General features: G+C 53.0%; 2 protein-coding genes across 5 annotated transcripts in view; one reads left to right on the top strand and one right to left on the bottom strand.

The window, feature by feature from the left end:
- The window catches only part of LOC122388326 (autophagy-related protein 16-1-like), a 109,075-nt gene that overhangs the window by 18,532 nt on the left and 77,585 nt on the right, over nt 1-12,958 (bottom strand). The gene's annotated exons all lie outside the window — the stretch shown is intronic.
- The window catches only part of LOC122388325, a 31,099-nt gene continuing 19,379 nt past the window's right edge, over nt 1,239-12,958 (top strand). Inside the window, exon 1 of the mRNA XM_043379304.1 lies at nt 1,239-1,384. The gene's annotated coding sequence lies outside the window, so the exon portion shown is untranslated. The remainder of the gene's footprint in view (nt 1,385-12,958) is intronic.

Genomic DNA, 12,958 nt, shown 5'->3' with positions numbered 1-12,958 from the left:
GCAGAACCTCTCCCGAGGTCAGGACAAGTAAGCCGCACGCGGGACATCAGTGAGACTATTACGTGTGTCTATGTATTTTGCTATTTTGCCATAAAATCTGTAAAATACTCACCGTGAGATACCTTGGCATGAAATGTTGAGCCACTTCTGCATGCAGGAGGGTTTTAACAAATCATTATAGGACATTGGAAGCGAGCAGTTCGGAATTTGAGGCTTCCTCAACATCCCCGCCAGCGCCACGCGTTGTGAATTAGACGTGATGTTGTCAGCCCATTATTCACAATTATCAGAAATTAATAAATAATCGAAGAAGAAAAGTAGGTAATTCAAAGAGCGCGGAATGAGGAAGATAGCAGGAACTGTTTGAAACAAAAGCAGGCGCCACCAATAGGCAGCTTTGACATGGGTCTGCCATCTGGAAAATGGTATAGAAATCACAATAGAAACCGCACTTAGCATGCATAAAATACAAGGTATTAACGGTTAAAGGTTGTGAATATTTCTTGTGACAAGTAAGTGTTGCCAGGATAGTGTTGCTTTCAACAGTGACTCCGAAGAATTCCTTCAGAATGTGCAAACTTCCCCACTGCATCAAACAAAAACGATGGCGGTTTCGCTTGATTGAAGGTTATTGTGGTTATTCCGAGACAGAATATTGAACGTGACAGATCGCCCCGTTTAGAACATTGATACCAGCTGTTTTTAGAATGAAGTACCTATACGAAAAAGTGACAGAAGGCGACGACGTCATATTTATTCCAACGCATCAAAAAGTGTTCCCGATCATTTCCGGATAAGCAAGAACTGAGACTTACCATGCCATCGTAGTCGAGAAAGCATACTTGACGAAACATCTGCTTCATGTTGAGCTTTATGATGATCCCAATACGCCCACAATGGACATTTCCACCCTCCTTTCGGCAGTCTCACGCAGTGTGGCCGGTACATAGCCGCGCAGAGACGTCCGTTTCTGGGCTAACGAGCTGTTTTGCCTCTCACGTCGCCGGCAGCGCGTCCGACGCGGCCGCGCCAAGTGTCGATTGTTTTCATGACTGCTCTAATACGCCGACACAATCGGAGTGCGCGCAGGCAAAAACCCCGTCGGCCCCGATCCGGCGCCACCGCTGCTCGGGGCCCGGCCGCCGCGGGATCAAGGGCCGCACGAGCCGCCGAGGGTGGCGTCGCGTCGCGTCGGCGCGCGCCGGTAAAACGGAGCGTCGTGGCCGGCCGGCGTCATTCCGTGCGGGAGCTCGGCGCCGGCAGCAGCTCTCTCCCTCTCCCTCGCCGCTCGCCCTCCGACGGGTCGAACCGGCATAGACAGACAGACAGACGGACAGCGGCGCGCGCACGGACCAGGCGGTGTGATCAGGAACGCTACAATCAGGTGAGTGGCTGAAACCAGCCTGGGGTTCTGTAGTTGGGATAATGCATGCATATGTGCCTCTGAAGTGACTGAATCGGTAAAAATGGAAAAAATGAAGCTTCTACTCCATTTTTTGCTGTTCACGGTAGACAGTGGTGTCATGTATGATAGGTGACTACTGCATGGGATGCATGATCGTGTGACGTTAGTTTGAAGATTACTTGAAAGTCCAATTTCTGACGGTGCATGTCGTCTCATACCTCTTCCAGCGCACGTTTGCGTTAATAGCAGCTATCGGCTTCAATGTTCACGAACGCGGCTCGATCAAATCTTTGCGCACGTTTCAGACTTTTTATAGTTTTTCAAAAGCAAAAACCTTTTAAACATATGTACATGCGTGAACTTGATAAGATTAAAGTTATCGAATATGATGGGCTTCTGATCCAAGCAAATAGCCTTTTCAATCGACACTGAGCAGTGGGCACCGGGCAGCATACAGGGTGTCTCAAAAGTTCGTTCACAGGTACCAGCCATGCTTTTTTGTCAATAATTCTGAATCAACAAGAAATTAACAGTCGAAATTTTGCATGGGCATTGGCGACAACCTTCCTCAAGCAGTCTCATTGTTTTCAAGTGCATTCGACCCTTCATGAGCTCACAAAAAGGGTTCGCCTCTGACCATGGGTCAGGGACGAAAATGTAGGTTGCAAAGTCGGGTATGTTGTGAAACTCTCTGTTTCAGGAGTAATGGGAATGGTTAAGTCGGAAATGACACATGGCTAAGTGTCGGCGAGGATGAGTGCAACATGATGATCATCTCATAAAAACGGTGGCTAAAATTTTTGAAGGACGAAACCATGCGAGACTAACGGCGTTTTGAACGACCCTCGCACGACAGCAGACTCGTGTTCCGGAAAGCAGCTGAAAATGCGGTCATAACTATTGAAAACTGGCAAGAAGGTCACAGACAGAGGTTACCCATTTTCAAAAAGTGCAGGTCATCGTAAAATAAAGACAAATTATAATTTAAAATTGTTTATGATATCTATAACGCTAATTTTTGGGGACAATAACACAAAAATCGTCAATGCCAAGGACACCTGACCCTCCAAAAGTGTCAGTTATTGTAAAATTTTATCTAACGAAGTTTTAAGAGGCAGATCTGCAGCGAATAATTTTCTTTTAAACACAAAATCCCGATAAAACCACACGAAGGACAGGTTTGGGCCGTTTACAAAGCAGAACATCTCCTGAGGAAAACACTCCGCAACCGAGCAAAGGTCTTCGCATGGGGAATGACGAGCGCTTGGAATTTGCAAAATTTGCACAATGTGTCTGAGAAACAGACGTCCGACACATTCTGCTACCATATGATGCGAAAAATTTACTCCTGGTACTTCCCGTTTGTTCAGGACTGGGGTCGTTTTGAAAAGGAAAATGGCGCTTGGGATGTCGGCGCCAGTCATTCATGAAGGAGTTAGCGCCAGAGAATGCCTACAAAATACTCAAGAATGGTGTCGATGCAAGCTGTCGGCTTTCAGGGAAAATCAAATGTTGCCGGGGAGCTAGTTAAAGCTAAATCCGACGCAGAAACTGCAGGGGATTCCCCTGCAAGAGCTTGAAAGCTGGTAACCTTTTATCAGCCTCCGGCAGCTGACGGAGCAACAAAAATCGGTATGGGCAAATATTTTTGGAGATACAGCAAAGGGGTTGGTTTCCAACCTTCTTAATCAGTTGTCAAAGCATGCATATTTGTCTAGTGTACACACAGACACCAAAACCTTATACTTTTGGCCGGTTCTTATATGCTTTATTGGCATGGGAAATGTGTGAACGAACTTTTGAGACACCCTGTACACTCCCACACAATAAACAGACAGATGTGCGTTTCACTGTGTGAACACACTGAGCGAGCTCAGCTCCTCACAAACATTAAACCAAATGGACTCGCAGCTAATGGACGTTATTCGGCCACGCACCGCGAGCAAAGGGTGACGATAACACCGCGGTACTGGTAATTTGAATAACGGGCCCGGCTCGGTCCCCTGCGCCAGGCGGAAGCCAGCCGTCACCGCCCGTCACTCGTATAACTAGTCGCGGAGACGGGTCTGTCAGGCGGCAGAGCATTCGTCCGCTCTCGCAGTCCCAGTGTCTCCCAACAGTTCTCTTGGAGCACCCTCAGTCCGAGACCCGATAGCGTGTCCGGCAAAGTGATCAACAGCATTTGTTGTCGATTTAATGTATCGTGTTAACATCATTACCTTATCTGCCCGATTTTGTACGTCTGCGACGCAAAAAGCCAACAGTACAAACCGTTAATAGCATTCATTCATTCCATTAATCATTGGGTATCAATGCGTTTTAGAGCTAATGGATTCAGATTTTATAATCAATAATGCGTAGTAACGTGAACGTCTTCAGGCCCAACTCCAAATTTATATGGTAAACGCGTGCTGAGGCCAGAGCAGAGATACAATTCCCGACAATGGTCGGAGGTTACTGACCGGCGGTGTTACTGCCATCATTACACCATCAGGGACCCTAAATCGGGGAGAGGTGGCTTCTAAACTTGGAACGCTGATAGCCTGTTTATGGAGATGGCAAATTCCAACTAAACAACAGTTCCGGCACTCCATTTTACCAAAGAGCCTAAAATTCAACACGAGATCTAGCTTTAACCCTATTCCTGGCGGGGGGGGGGCCTCAGGAGCCCCCCCCCTGAGGTTTTTTGGTTCTTTCTCCCAAACGCGTTAAGCTAGAAAGCTCAAATTTTCTGACTTTTCCTAAAAGGCTTCTACGCAACATGTCTGAAAATTTTGAGTTGATCTGACCTCAGGTCAGGTCACCAGAGGCGGTTTGGTGACCCTACCTCAGAAAAGTTTGCAATCACGCCAGAGCTAGAGTTTTTGACCGATCAATTTCTTCTCTTCAGGCTTTAGTTAGGGTACCAGTATGTGCAATTTGTATATCTCGGAATTTTGATATCGGTGACCTAAGGTCAGGTCAGTTTCGCGACCTCCCCATTATAAGTCAATGGGGGAAAAATCAACTCCCTGTTTTTACCACTAAAACGGGTCGGAATGGCCCCATATACCATACATGACTTCATATACGATCAACCTTCACTACCTTGAGGTCTGTTTTGCTGTTGGGCAGCTGTGAGGTCATGTGACGTCATCAAAGGTCACCAAAGGTTTTTGGCCAATAACTCCGTACAGGAACAAGATACAGACGCGTGGATGGTCTCATTGTGTTCAGCTCGTCAAGACGCATCGAATGATATACATGATGACCTCGAGGTCACGTGACCTGAGGTCAACCTTTGACCTTGACCTTTCGAGGTCAACATATATATCATTCGATGCGGATTGACGAGAGGATCACGATGATGCCCTTAGTTTGTTCCTATCTTGACTAATTCGAAAGTTATTCGAGAAAAACTCTCTCCATATCTAGCGCCGCCATTTTGACTTTTTCGACCCCTGTGACGTCATCTTTGACCTGACCTGAAAATGACCTTGGTAAAAATTGTAGATCTTGACCGTGCGTATCCGATGCCGTTTACCGCTTGTCGCTATCTTGCTTCGTTCTCGAGATCTCAGGGGGGGCCGAATCGCCCCCCCCCCCCGCCAGTTTCTTGTCCCGGCGGAGCCCGCCAGGAATAGGGTTAAATTTCAGTCAGCTTCGAACAGCAGCTAGCCATGAAACGAAAACAGCGATTTACTTCAATAATTACACAATCATACCAATAGTAGCAAGCCCAGGAAGGCCTGCTCTTTCTCAGTGCAAAACTGTTCGGTTCACGTTCATTGCAGGGCGGTCATTTAACGACTCCCAATCGCATCCTCCTTTCACGCTCATTCCTACAATTGTTAACTCGGAGCAAAAACGGCAACCATTATCAAACAATAACCCACAACTTACGGAGAATGTGCAACCCGTCATAAATAATGAGTGGCACTGTTTAGCTGGTGCTCAGTTTGTTTTAAAAAGGTTTCCTATTACACCAAACGGTGATGATGCCACGATACAGGAAATTACACGTCGCCCGTTCATTGTCACACCGGCAGCATCATTTGTCGATCCAGCACGTGCGGTGACGAATTAGCAGCGCCCTGCACGCCCGAGACGCGCCGTTTAATAACGGCGCCGCCAAACGTGACGTGAGATCATAACCGGATGACGTCCAAAGATTGCTCTCTATTTCACGCCTCCTTCAGAGGCGATTTTTCTTCCCCGAAAATTGCCGCTCGGAAATGTCAGGCCCAAGAAACAACAAAGAACAATGCTAACACGTGCTCAATTCATAGCGAATATGGTGTCAAGAAGGAATGTGTCGATAAAGGGAGAACAAAAGCTGTGCAAATGTTAGGATCGTGAGCAGAGGAGCAGGCACAGCTTTGTATTCCAAGCTTTCATTTATTTCGACGTATATGGAGCTAAACTGCTCAATTCTTGGGGCTTCAGATCTGCCATAAGCCTTCATTCTTAATTTGTTTTTGGATAGAATCATAAGCCATAAATGTTCCCGGCTCCCAATCCCGAAATAGAAGCCTTTACAGCCTCCTCTGCTGATATTAGATGGTTGTAAGCCTGGCGACTTCATTTACTTCGAACAGAGACGGCACTAAAGCAGCCCGGACCCATCCCAGCTCACAGATTAGGCCGATGTTACAGTGCACACAGGCAATTCGTTCCCACGCTTTGCGGCAATGCCGAGGACGTTTCGGAGAGCGTCTCCACTGTCCACATGAGCGCGGCGCGGGAATCGCCGGAATCCATCGGCGCCGCTCAACATGAGGTCGGCGTCCCATTTCCGGCCGAGACCGCCATCCATGACATCTTCACTGGCGCTAACAAACGGGCGCCGCAGCGTGCGCGCCGAACTCCACGGCCCACTGCACGTGCAAACGCCCACGGCGCACCGCCGCGCCGGCCGAACTCAGCTCGGCCCGGCGGCGACGGCGGCAGCGGAGGACAAAAAGCCAGGAGCTAATGATGACCATATGGCGCCGCCCTCCGCCGCTGCTTCTGGCCGGAGGAGTCCCGGTCAGTCAGCGAACTCGTGCACAATGTCCGCAAACCGCCTCCGGGCGCACAATTACAACCGGACAAAAACGTGCAGACCGACTGCTAAGCTGCCCGGCACAGCGCAAAAACCGCGCTTATGGGGAGTAAACGCGCTCGAAATTATAGTTTTGATATCTGTATTCTGTTTTGTTCAATTGAATCAGATTACCAATACAAAAACTGGTGATTTGCCTTTCCGTGTGGGGCCCACTGAGGCGGGCTGATTTGGCGTTGCTCTGCGCTGTGGCGCAGTCGTCCATCACGGCTTCATTTAGCGCCGTTTGGCCGTGTGCCGATTGATCAGCGGGTCCGTGGAGCGGGCAGGGTCCGCTCGGTCCGTCTCGGCGGTCCGCCCGCGGGCAGTGCGCCGCCGGACGCCCCGTCACCCATCCATCAGCGGCGGGCCCGCGGGCTGACCGAGCCGTCTTCACGGTGTACGACTGCGCGGTGTGGACTTCACAGCGCAGATCGAGCGCCGACAGCGCCGACAGACGGCTACCGAAGATAGGCGGCGGAGCGCGACAATCTGACCGGAGATCGGAGTGGCGGACACACACCTGCCGTCCGCCGAACATGGACAGACGCCGGAACTGCCTGCTAAATGGACCGAGCGGGACCCGCCGACCGCTACCGCCGCGATACGGCCACTTTTAGAAGCCGATAAAATGTTACAGTTTGTGAAGCGGCACGCCGTAAACGAGTTTCCACTTTAACGAACAGAACCTGTAGCGAGAGCGACCAAGTTCAAACCAAATTTATATACTAAAAAGGTAGATGTTCAAACCAAATTTATATACTAAAAAGGTCAGTTCTCAATCTTTTGATGACATAAAGTGCCCACTCTGCCCCCATGCCGGTCAGCCACCCAGGGGCGCCGCGCCGCTCCGGCCCCGCGTCCCAGCACCCACCGCAGAGCCGTCGGCCCTGAGGGCGTGTCCTGAACGGTTAAAAAACATCCGGGCCGTACGGTAAGTGGACATCCATCAGTGCGTCGACTCCATCGGAATCCATTGATTACGCCCGGGGGTGGCGACTGCTGGCGGCGGCCCGTGGCGTACCCCTCTGCTGCGCCGGCCTCCCCGGTCAGCACACAACAAACAGCGCAGAGGAATCCGGCACGGCAAACAAACACGCCGAGTCGGCGGACCACGGACGGTCGCAGCCACCACAGGTGACCAGCTCACAATGAACTGTGACCGGTCACCGGCCCGGCGAGGTCACCCCACCGTGACGCTCTGTCGGCTGATGGTCCGTCACGCTCCGGGCCGTGACTGCCTGCCGTCACCGGCCGTCCGTTTATACCCGGCAGCTACCCCTCTAGCCAAATTACCCGCCGGTAAAACCAGGCTCCGAGACGTTTGGCGCAGCGATTAACATTCATCGGCCTTACTAAATGAGCAAACAAAAACAAAACGACCACATTCATTATGGTGATGGCGCGGCGCGAGCCACGGGTCCGGAACTGAGCGAGAACCCGGCGCGCGGGTCACTGGCATGATAAGCCCATCGGCCGGAATTGACGGCACTCGACCGGCAGGCGCGCCGGCACGGGGACCGCTTTACGACGTCCGCCGGCCGTCCCAGAGCGCCGGAGCGCCGCGCCGCGCTGGGAAACTTCCGCGGGCTCCCGGCGGCCGGCGCCGCAAACGGCCGGCCACCGTCCTCGGCGCGGGAGTCTACGGATCCGAACTACCACCCCCTCATCAGACCACCTTGGCAGTTGGCACCACCCTGGTCGGTGGATCCATAGCCCGGGGTAAGGGCAGGTCACAGTCCGTAGGAGGACTCAGAGCCTCCCCGGACAGCTGAGTTGGCGGCGCTGGTGTGACCGGTCAGCAGAAAACCAGCACCATCCACCGGGTATCACCCCGCCTACACGGCCCGTCCCGTGTCGAGCGTCATGCTCCTTATGACAGTTTGACCGACTCATGGGCGTAAGCGCGGTAGTCCTATGCTCAGCAGCCACCGTAAAAGGTGGTCGTTAATCGCGCCCGCTCAGTGCAGCGGTCCGGGAGTAGTGCGCCGCGTGCAGTGTGTACAATACCCCACCCCGCTGGCCGTATCCCCGCTGCCGCCGAGTCACTGGCCTCTGCGGCGGCGTCATCGCGCCTGGGGCTGCCCGCCTCCGCACTGCGCCGCTCCCACCGCGTGTGAACTATGAGCGGCGGCCGGCGGCGGCGGTCCGGCGCGCCCCGCCGCGGCGCCGTCACCGGCCCTGCCGGGGGGCCGCTGTCCACTGACCCGAGCCGACCGCCCGCCCCCGTATCGAACGGCGGCAGCGCGGCCGGATCACGCAGCGTCCGCGCGCCGCAGGACGTCCCTCCCGGCGACACAACGCCAACAAACAGCGGCCATTTCACGGCCTGCACGAAACGTCACGGCTCATACCGACTCAATGCTAAACCTCACCCAATTGCCTGCTTTGGCATCGGTAAAAACAAACAACCCCAAATCGCCACCATGACCAAGCAGTTTGTTCCAAGACAACCTAATTGAAAGACGACTTCCGGAAGTTCAACACCTTCCATTTACAGCCTTCCTGTACAAATTCGGCGTGACTTAAGCACCGCTATCACTAATTCCCTGGGGCTGGCGTGAGTAACGGCCGTTACGTGGCTTCCGTCTCCCCGGCGCCATGAGCGTCTCAGTGTTTGTGCGTGCGTGTCACCGGCGGCAGCGGACGCGGCATTAATTTGTCCCCAACTCCGGCGCGACACCCGTAATTACCGCACACACTAGCGGCGGCGGGTCTGCGCGTAATGGGAGGGACACGCCTGAGGGTTAGCGCCGCGGGCCTCCGCTCGGCAGGCCGCGGGTAAACGACCCGTGCGGTGAGCGCAACGCGTGTCACTCACGGTCACCCACACTGCACGGGGAGGGCAGCACGCACGGAGCGGGCGCCAGACCCGACACCTCTGAAATCACACCTCGGGCCGGCAGTGGCCGTAAGGCAGGGGAATGATCGGGCGGCAAACCGACTCCACGGCGTATCGTGAGGTCGGCTCGCCTCTGACCGACCACATCACAGCGGCCGGTCAGCGCGCGGCGCACGACACCTCGGCGGCCGGCGGGTCACGCCCGGCGGTGACCTCGGAAAAAGGCCGCCCCGTGCCGTCTGGTGTCGGTCCGGCCGGGTCGCTGCGGCGCTCAGCGGCTGCTGCGGCGCCCGCGGTGGTCAGAGCAGGTGCCATAGCCAGTGTCTCCGCCACCTGGGACGGCAGACACCACCGCGCCGGCGGAACAGGTGGAGACCAGCCGGCCGACCGCGGTCCGCCGGGTCACAGCACTGACCGGCAGACGGCTAAGAGGGTGCCGGCGGATAATGGTTTTATCGACACGCCTCGTTAACCTCCTGGTCGAGCTAAAAATACAGAAAATTGCTATACAGAAACTACAACAAAAATTAGAACACGTTTATGACTAAGATAATAATATATCATTAACCTTACTTATCACCCGTCCTTCCTCCAATTAAAGAATCTCTGTGCAGAAACAGATTAACACTAGGGTTACCCGCGTGCTCCGCAACGCGAAGGGGGGATTTTTTGACCCGTGGGTATTGGGTTGGTCTGTGTCGATTTGGTTGGTAGATATCCATTTCGTTCGATTGCTTTTTGACGGCCAAGCATTTTGTAAGAAAACAAAAAGATACATCGCATCGAGGTGCCCGTGTCGTATTATCATGCGTTCTACTTTAGAATGATTCGAAAACTGGCGTGAAGTCTTTTGAGGGCCATCGATGAATTTCGCTAAAAATGACAATGTAATGGTTTGGAACATTTACATTTTTAAGGATACTGTTGCTAATTATGCAAAAATGAAGAGTGAATATTGGACAGAATTGAATGCTCTATCCAATGGTACCATATTCAATTGCCAAAGGTATCAGGTTATGCAGCAAACACCGTGTGATTAATAAAGTGGCACAAAATTGACAAACACCATTTTCTCCTGTGATTTGCACCACCTTGATTTGGATCAATCAGCTTTTCACAATTTTCATATAAGAAGCGGTACCTTTCTCTTGCAAATAGGCGTTGATTCAACTCGCTCCATTTAACGGTCACCTAAAAATAAAATTAATTCCAAAATCCCTCAAAAACCGCAATTTTTCAAATAAAAGTGCCCTCTCCGGTGCACGTGGCGCGTGCTATCCTCTGCATTGCACACCATTCAATAGCCCGTTCAATTCTGTACACGATGCTGTTTTCCCCGTGCCGGTCGGACCCCTGGTCACCAAGATATTGCACGGGAACTGGACCCGTGTCGGCCAAAATTAGCCGTTTTCGCCCGATTTCGCACGCCGATTTATACATGTAAAGTCTATGACGCGAATTTGCACTTTTTGAGCACGCGCCACGCACTCCCTATCAATCCGATCGAGCTGAGACCCCTCAAAGGCACGTCGCGCATCCTTGATCTATAAGTTGTGCAAATTTCACCGCGTTAGGTGCAACGGTCTGGCCTGTAGTCCACGCAAAGCACGACCAAGTCGGGACCTCGGTAACGGACAGACGCACCCTCCTCAAATAGTAATATAGACAAGCGGCTGCGCCACTTGCTTTGCTGCGTGGTAGGAAAAATTGCGGCACCAGCCAATTTGCTTTCGAATGGTGTTTGATTCATGTCGATGTGTCGTCTAGAAGCATAGGGACGGAAATGTGAAGAGAATTTAAAAAAGAACTGTTCTGAGGGCGTTGGTGGATGAAATTTGGGTGATACGGGGTCAAGACGGGTCAAAGGGGTCAGCCCCGGTCACTTTGGGTCAGGCCAGGTCACATAGGTCACCTTTCGTCCGCTGGGATCAGCCCGGGCCACTGTTCTGCTTTTGTCTCCACCACTACCCCTACCCCTACCACTACCCCTACCACTACCACTACCCTACCACTACCCCTACCCCTGTCCCCTACCACTACCCCTACCACTACCCCTACCACTACCCCTACCACTACCCCTACCCCTACCACTACTACTACCCATACCACTACCCCTACCCCTACCACTACCCCTACCACTACCCCTACCACTACCCCTACCACTACCCTTACCACTACACTACCCCTACCACTACCCCTACTCCTACCAACACCGCTGGGTCATGTCAGGTCACAGAATAATTCGTGCCATTCCATTGCCCTTACTCGATTTTGTCGGTAATGGCGCTTTGTGGCAAATGTGGCGCATTGCGGCAAATGCGGCGCATCTGTACCTGTTGTTTGAGCATGCATCTTGACACCAAATTACACCCATATCGGACTATATTTGACAAAACTGTGCGAGTTGCGGCGAAAATGACGCCCTGAGATAATTGTGGCGCATTGCGGCAAACGCGGTGCATTTGTAAACTCGTATCACAAACTGTTGCCATTCAACGAAAATCTACACAATCTCTCGCCACTATTTATTCAAATTAAAACTTGCCCATCCGCCAATGCGAGGTACTCGCCGCCGATCGGCATGCATTTAGTCCCCAAAGTTTGTCGACCCCGGCTCTCAATGAAGATCTACGAACCGATCAAAATTTCATTGGCGTTCTTCCAGCGCGCCCCACGCGCGAACCGTGCACCCCAGCGAGTCGGAACCTAGAAAAGGCGCTGACCCGGTCTATCACCTATAAGGTGTGCAAATTTCAACCCCCTACGATATACCGTCTGCCCTGTAGGCGAGTGGAATTGAACCCACTACCCATCCAGGATGATGCGCCTGGATATATTGCAGACGGTGCGAACTGCAATATATTGGGGAGACCAAGTGCGGACAGACAGACAGACGGATCCTGTTCAAATAGTAAGTTAGACAAGCGGCTGCGCCACTTGCTTTGCTGCGTGGTGAGCAAATGCGAAAGCAAATTGAAAAAAAACGCCCGTCCGCCGACGAACGCAAACATCGCACAAACAAAAATAAAAAACGACCGCCTCCAACCGCGAACAACACCGCAAACGCCGCAAAAAAAATGAAAACCGCCCGCATCCCGCGCCCGCCCGCCGCCAACCGCAAACGCCGCAAAAAAAAATTAAAACCGCCCGCATCGCGCGCCCGCCCGCCACCAAACGCAAACGCCGCAACAAATGAAAACCGCCCGCATCGCGCGCCCGCCCGCCACCAAACGCAAACGCCGCAAAAAATGAAAACCGCCCGCATCCCGCGCCCGCCCGCCGCCAACCGCAAACGCCGCAAAAAATTAAAACCGCCCGCATCGCGCGCCCGCCCGCCACCAAACGCAAACGCCGCAACAAATGAAAACCGCCCGCATCGCGCGCCCGCCCGCCACCAAACGCAAACGCCGCAAAAATGAAAACCGCCCGCATCCCGCGCCCGCCCGCCGCCAACCGCAAACGCCGCAAAAAAACGCCCGCATCGCGCGCCCGCCCGCCACCAAACGCAAACGCCGCAACAAATGAAAACCGCCCGCAGCGCGCGCCCGCCCGCCGCCAACCGCAAATGCTGTAAAACTGAAAACCGCCCGCATCGCGCGACCGCCCTCCGCCAACCGCAAACGCCGCAAAAAACGCCCGTACCTCTACC

This window comes from Amphibalanus amphitrite, unplaced genomic scaffold, assembly GCF_019059575.1.
Source record: "Amphibalanus amphitrite isolate SeventyFive unplaced genomic scaffold, NRLGWU_Aamphi_draft 000318F_arrow, whole genome shotgun sequence".
In the NCBI taxonomy this organism is placed as follows: Eukaryota; Metazoa; Arthropoda; class Thecostraca; order Balanomorpha; family Balanidae; genus Amphibalanus; species Amphibalanus amphitrite.
Note: the sequence above shows the minus strand (reverse complement) of the source record. Positions and strands in the feature narration are given on the sequence as shown.